Consider the following 7,777-nt stretch of genomic DNA (forward strand, 5'->3'; position numbering starts at 1 on the left):
GACTCTACGACAAACGGATCATGAGTTATGAAAGGGGGCGTGGCTAATGTGTAGGGGGCGGGCATAACTTTCACCAATGAAACAGGAACTCTCTGCTGAGTTATATGACACATCCCACAAGCCTCTACTACAAACGGTTCATGAGATATGAAAGGGGGCGGGGCTAATGTGTAGGGGGCGGGCATAACATTTACCAATGAAACAGGAACTCTCTGCTGAGTGATATGACACTTCCCTCAAGACTCTACTACAAACGGATCATGAGTTATGAAAGGGGGCGGGGCTAATGTGTAGGGGGCGGGCATAACATTTACCAATGAAACAGGCACTCTCTGCTGAGTGATATGACACCTCCCATAAGCCTGTACGACAAACGGATCATGAGTTATGAAAGGGGGCGGGGCTAATGTATAGGGGGCGGGGATAACAATACCAACTTAACAGGCACTCTCTGCTGAGTGATATGACACCTCCCACAAGACTCTACGACAAACGGATCATGAGTTCTGAAAGGGGGCGTGGCTAATGTGTAGGGGGCGGGCATAACTTTCACCAATGAAACAGGCACTCTCTGCTGAGTGATATGACACCTCCCATAAGCCTGTACGACAAACGGATCATAAGTTATGAAAGGGGGCGGGGCTAATGTGTAGGGGGCGGGCATAACATTCACCAATGAAACAGGCACTCTCTGCTGAGTGATATGACGCCTCCCACAAGACTCTACGACAAACGGTTCATGAGTTATGAAAGGGGGCGGGGCTAATGTGTAGGGGCCGTCACTATGACTATATTTTTGCATTTACATATAATCAGGACTGAACCCTTATCATACCTGAGAAATTTGGGGCAGATCGAACTATGTACAGTTGAGTTAGGGTTAACCCACTCTCTGCTGAGTGATATGACACATCCCACAAGACTCTACTATAAACGGTTCATGAGATATGAAAGGGGGCGGGGCTAACGTCTTAGGGCGGGGCTATGAGTATAATTTTTCATATACATGTCCTCAAGACTGTACCACCATCATACCTGAGAAATCTGGGGCAGATCGGACTATGTACAGTTGAGTTACAATAACTCCCTGTTTCATGGCGAATGGCTCAAAATGGCCGCCACGCCACGGTCCGCTCGTTAAGTGAACACTCACCATTTTAATAACTTTTCATCCTCAAGGTCTTGAGATGGTCCTGACCAAATATCAACTCGATATGATCAAATCTGTAGGAGGAGTTCGTTAAAGTACGCGGCCAATAAAATGCAAAAATTGGGAAAATCGTACATAAAATCCAATATGGCCGACTTCTGGGTGGGCGGGGCTAATGAAACCCAATGAGGAATATGTTTCAAATGATGAGTGGGATATGCATACCAAATTTCATGAATATCGGATCAACTTTGACAAAGTTAAAATTTCAACGCGTTAGGGGGCGCTATAGAGCCGACTAAACACACTGAGCCTAATGGCTATGCAGTTACATAAAGTTTACAGGTGTCTATCATGTTGCCAAATTTCATGCGTCTACGAGTATGCCAAGGTATACAAATGGATGTTCAAAGGCAAAAAGGACATAAGGGGGCGCTAGAGAGCCAACATGCCACGCCCAAGCAAAATTTCACCACTGAATCAAAGGGATTACCTGTTTGGATGTGCGTGTAAAGTTTCATGAGATTTGGTGCATCCTAAAGTCCTCAAAAATGTGTTCGTAAATTTTAAAATCACGCAGGAAATCCAACATGGCTGACTTCCTGTTGGCCGAAAAAATCTCAAAAATATTTAATGTGCCATTGAAGATGTGAGCAATGACATACTTAAATTTCGTGAAGATCGAAGTAACTTTTTCTGGCAACCTGCTTTCTATAGGGGGCGCTATCGAGCCCGCTGGTGCACCCGAGCCCAATCACTACAGAATATTGCAATTTTCGCCACTTCTGACGCATATTCCAATTTTCATGAGTTTTTGGGGATGGAAAAGGTCCCAAAAACGCGATCTCGCAGCAGAAAAAGAATAACGAGAGCTGCACGCAGCTATGAAAGGGCCCTCGCCCCTGCTCGCGGGTCGGGGTTGCTGGCGGGACGCCGACCGACGCGGCCGGGCACCGCGAAACCGAAACTCTGACGAGCGCCACGACGCCTGCCGCAAGGCTCTACGACAAGCGGTTCACGAGTTATGAAGGGGGGCGTGGCTAATGTGTAGGGGGCGGGCATAACATTCACCAATGAAACAGGAACTCTCTGCTGAGTGATATGACACATCCCACAAGACTCTACGACAAACGGTTCATGAGATATGAAAGGGGGCGGGGCTAATGTGTAGGGGGCGGGCATAACATTCACCAATGAAACAGGAACTCTCTGCTGAGTGATATGACACATCCCACAAGACTCTACGACAAACGGTTCATGAGATATGAAAGGGGGCGGGGCTAATGTGTAGGGGGCGGGCATAGCATTCACCAATGAAACAGGCACTCTCTGCTGAGTGATATGACACATCCCACAAGACTCTACTATAAACGGTTCATGAGATATGAAAGGGGGCGGGGCTAACGTCTTGGGGCGGGGCTATGAGTATATTTTTTCATATACATGTCATCAGTACTGGAGCAACATCATACCTGAGAGATTTGGGGCAGATCGGACTATGTACAGTTGAGTTACAATAACTGGCGAATGGCTCAAAATGGCCGCCACGCCACGGTCCGCTCGTTAAGTGAACGCTCACCATTTTGATAACTTTTCATCCTCAAGGTCTTGAGATGGTCCTGACCAAATATCAACTCGATCTGATCAAATCTGTAGGAGGAGTTCGTTAAAGTACGCGGCCAATAAAACGCAAAAATGACATAAAAATCCAATATGGCCGACTTCTGGGTGGGCGGGGCTAATGAAACCCAATGAGGAATATGTTTCAAATGATAATTTGGGGCAGATCGAACTCTGTACAGTTGAGTTAGGGTTAACCCACTCTCTGCTGAGTGATATGACACATCCCACAAGACTCTACTATAAACGGTTCATGAGATATGAAAGGGGGCGGGGCTAACGTCTTGGGGCGGGGCTATGAGTATATTTTTTCATATACATGTCATCAGTACTGGAGCAACATCATACCTGAGAGATTTGGGGCAGATCGGACTATGTACAGTTGAGTTACAATAACTGGAGAATGGCTCAAAATGGCCGCCACGCCACGGTCCGCTCGTTAACTGAACACTCACCATTTTAATAACTTTTCATCCTCGAGGTCTTGAGATGGTCCTGACCAAATTTCAAATCGATATGATCAAATCTGTAGGAGGAGTTTGTTAAAGTACGCGGCCAATAAAACGCAAAAATGACATAAAAATCCAATATGGCCGACTTCTGGGTGGGCGGAGCTAATGAAACCCAATGAGGAATATGTTTCAAATGATGACTGGGATATGCATACCAAATTTCATGAATATCGGATCAACTTTGACAAAGTTAAAATTTCAACGCGTTAGGGGGCGCTATAGAGTCGAATAAAAAAACACTGAGCCTAATGGCTATGCAGTTACATAAAGTTCACAGGTGTCTATCATTTTGCCAAATTTTATGAGATTCCGAGTACCTAAAGGTATGTTCAAAATCTGAAAGACATAAGGGGGCGCTAGAGAGCCAACATGCCACGCCCAAGCAAAATTTCACAACTAAAATTAAGTAATTACTAGTTTGGATGTGTGTGTAAAGTTTCATACATTTTTGTGCATCCTAAAGTCTTCAAATATGCGTTCGTAAATTCTAAAATCACGCAGGAAGTCCAACATGGCTGACTTCCTGTTTGCCGAAGAAATCTCAAAATCATTTAATCCAGGTATGAGGGCGCGAGCAACGACATACTTGAATTTCGTGAAGATCGAAGAAACTTTCTCGGAAAAACTGCGTACGTTAGGGGGCGCTATGGAGCCCCCTGGAGACACCCGAGCACAGTCACTCCAGAACATTGAATTTCCCACCAGTTCTGACGCATACTCCACTTTTCGTGAGTTTTGGGGATGGCTAAGGTCGTCAAAAACGCGTTCTTGCAGCGGAAAAAGAATAATAATCTGCAGAAAAACAATAGGTTCCTTGCACTTCGTGCCAGGACACCGTTGGGTCCTGGCACTTTCGTGCTCGGGCCCTAATAATAATAATACTGACAAAAACAATAGGTTCCTTGCACTTCGTGCCAGGACACCGTTGGGTCCTGGCACTTTCGTGCTCGGGCCCTAATTAAAGCTGCACGCAGCGATGAAAGGGCCCTCGCCCCTCCTCGCGGGTCGGGGTTGCTGGCGGGACGCTGACCGACGCGAAACCAAAACTCTGACGAGCGCCACGACGCCTGCCGCAAGGCTCTACGACAAGCGGTTCACGAGTTATGAAGGGGGGCGTGGCTAATGTGTAGGGGGCGGGCATAACATTCACCAATGAAACAGGAACTCTCTGCTGAGTTATATGACACTTCCCACAAGACTCTACGACAAACGGATCATGAGTTATGAAAGGGGGCGGGGCTAATGTGTAGGGGGCGGGCATAACATTCACCAATGAAACAGGCACTCTCTGCTGAGTGATATGACACATCCCACAAGACTCTACGACAAACGGATCATGAGTTATGAAAGGGGGCGTGGCTAATGTGTAGGGGGCGGGCATAACTTTCACCAATGAAACAGGCACTCTCTGCTGAGTGATATGACACCTCCCGCAAGACTCTACGACAAACGGTTCATGAGTTATGAAAGGGGGCGGGGCTAATGTGTAGGGGGCGGGGCTACCCTTAACAAATAAAACAGGAACTCTCTGCTGAGTGATATGACACATCCCACAAGACTCTACTATAAACGGTTCATGAGATATGAAAGGGGGCGGGGCTAACGTCTTGGGGCGGGGCTATGAGTATATTTTTTCATATACATGTCATCAGTACTGGAGCAACATCATACCTGAGAGATTTGGGGCAGATCGGACTATGTACAGTTGAGTTACAATAACTGTCGAATGGCTCAAAATGGCCGCCACGCCACGGTCCGCTCGTTAAGTGAACGCTCACCATTTTAATAACTTTTCATCCTCGAGGTCTTGAGATGGTCCTGACCAAATATCAACTCGATCTGATCAAATCTGTAGGAGGAGTTCGTTAAAGTACGCGGCCAATAAAACGCAAAAATGACATAAAAATCCAATATGGCCGACTTCTGGGTGGGCGGGGCTAATGAAACCCAATGAGGAATATGTTTCAAATGATGAGTGGGATATGCATACCAAATTTCATGAATATCGGATCAACTTTGACAAAGTTAAAATTTCAACGCGTTAGGGGGCGCTAGAGAGCCGGCTAAACACACTGAGCCTAATGGCTATGCAGTTACATAAAGTTCACAGGTGTCTATCATTTTGCCAAATTTTATGAGATTCCGAGTACCTAAAGGTATGTTCAAAATCTGAAAGACATAAGGGGGCGCTAGAGAGCCAACATGCCACGCCCAAGCAAAATTTCACCACTAAAATTAAGTAATTACTAGTTTGGATGTGTGTGTAAAGTTTCATAAATTTTTGTGCATCCTAAAGTCTTCAAATATGCGTTCGTAAATTCTAAAATCACGCAGAAAGTCCAACATGGCTGACTTCCTGTTGGCCGAAGAAATCTCAAAATCATTTAATCCAGGTATGAGGGCGTGAGCAACGACATACTTGAATTTCGTGAAGATCGAAGAAACTTTCTCGGAAAAACTGCGTACGTTAGGGGGCGCTATGGAGCCCCCTGGAGAAACCCGAGCCCAGTCACTCCAGAACATTGAATTTCCCACCAGTTCTGACGCATACTCCACTTTTCGTGAGTTTTGGGGATGGCTAAGGTCGTCAAAAACGCGATTTAGTGGCAGAAAAAGAATAATAATCTGCAGAAAAACAATAGGTTCCTTGCACTTCGTGCCAGGACACCGTTGGGTCCTGGCACTTTCGTGCTCGGGCCCTAACAAGACATCACGATGACGTCTCGACATGAAACCATAAGATCATTGAATTACTGTGAGCTTTCTGTGAGCTTGCTGTGAGCTGACTCATCGATGGAGGAAACTTCATACTTTTGTTGTTCTTAAATCCGAGTAAGGGTTAAATCAGCAGCAACTGGACTTGGTTTAGATTCTTGAAGACATTTCACTTCTTATCCAAGAAGCTTGATTTAATCCTTAATGGGATACCGTGACCTGGATGACTGAGAACCTTCACAAACGTTGTTCTTTAAGAAACTCTTCAACACCTGAAGCTTTTTTCTGATCACCGTCTGTCTGCACAGCTGATACTCAGCCAGTTCATTTGGTTTAATTAATACTGTGATGACTGATCTACAGGCTCGCCAATATCTCTGAATCTTAAAAGCTGAACTGGATTATTGTTTCTGACGTTTTACTTAAACGTCCCAGATCATGCTAATTTCCAGGTTCATACTTGTATTTTGTGTTTCTAAGAGAACATGTTTACATGCTGTAATGTTTAAAAAACACATTATTTTCCTCATACTGTCTGCCTGAATATACCTGTATTCACCCTCTGTCTGAAACGCTCCGTTTTAGTGCATTTCAACGGAATCAAAGAGTCTAGAAGCAAAGAGACGAAACAAGAATTTGCTGCCGCCATTTTGGACTGAAAATTATTATATTTATAATATTTTATTGTTCAACACAGGCCATTTCAGTAGAATATGACATCGGAATAGAAATCATTTAGTTTTACTTTTGTACAACACTTTGTAGGCGGATGTTTTACTGGCGTCCGGTTGTCGCTTTCAGTCCAAAATGGCGGAAGCGTAGCTCTGCTGCTGGGCGCTGATGTTGCAAAAAACAATTGACTTTCACTTCTTATCAATATACATTCTTTGACGGAACTGCAACTGAATTGCATTGCTAGGCAACAGCTGGGTTCATGTTTACTTCTTGTCAGCTGATGTCATTCAAAAACACTGCAACAGGAAATAAACGGGGACACATTTAGAATGTTTATGTTTAAAACCGTGTTATGGTCTAAATATTGTTTATTTGTGACATCACAAATGGACAGAAATCCTAACAGCTTGTTTCAAACGCACAATTTATGAATACAAGCTGTGTGTATTTCTCCGTATATTGAGTGTTTTAATAGTTTAACAGGATTTATATAGCACTCAAACCTGTTTTATAATATAAAAGACATGAAAATCTCACTTTTTGAAATATGTGACCTTTAAAGTACTTAAAGTAAATGTATTGATCGTGCAGTAAATGTTCCCTGTAAGTGTTTTACTATATCTGATGTTTCTGGATTAATATTACTGCAGTCAGATAAATGTAGTGGAGTGAAAAGTACAATATTTACCTCTGAGATGTAGTAGAAGTATAAAATGGAAATACTCAAGTAAAGTACCTCAAATTTATACTTCAGTACAGCACATGAGTAAATTGACTTGGTTAAATCCCACCACTGATAATAAATGACGCAGTGTTTCAAATGTATTAACCAGGACAGCAGCAGATATTTATGTATTTCAGAATATGATAAAAATAAACTGTGAGTGAGTCAGAAGTAGCTTAAAGAGTTCAGGATGTTCACTGATGATCTTTAATAAATCTGCTGATGTGGAGCGATGAGTTCACGACGACAGGAAATGCTCAGCTCGCCACGCCGCGGTGGATCATTGTGTAATCGTTTCAATTCGAACCTCGAAATGAGTCACAGTTTATGGGTTTATTCAAACTGATGATATGAATCATAAATAAAACACAGACACCTCGG

Source organism: Sebastes fasciatus, chromosome 23 (assembly GCF_043250625.1).
Source record: "Sebastes fasciatus isolate fSebFas1 chromosome 23, fSebFas1.pri, whole genome shotgun sequence".
Classification (NCBI taxonomy): Eukaryota; Metazoa; Chordata; class Actinopteri; order Perciformes; family Sebastidae; genus Sebastes; species Sebastes fasciatus.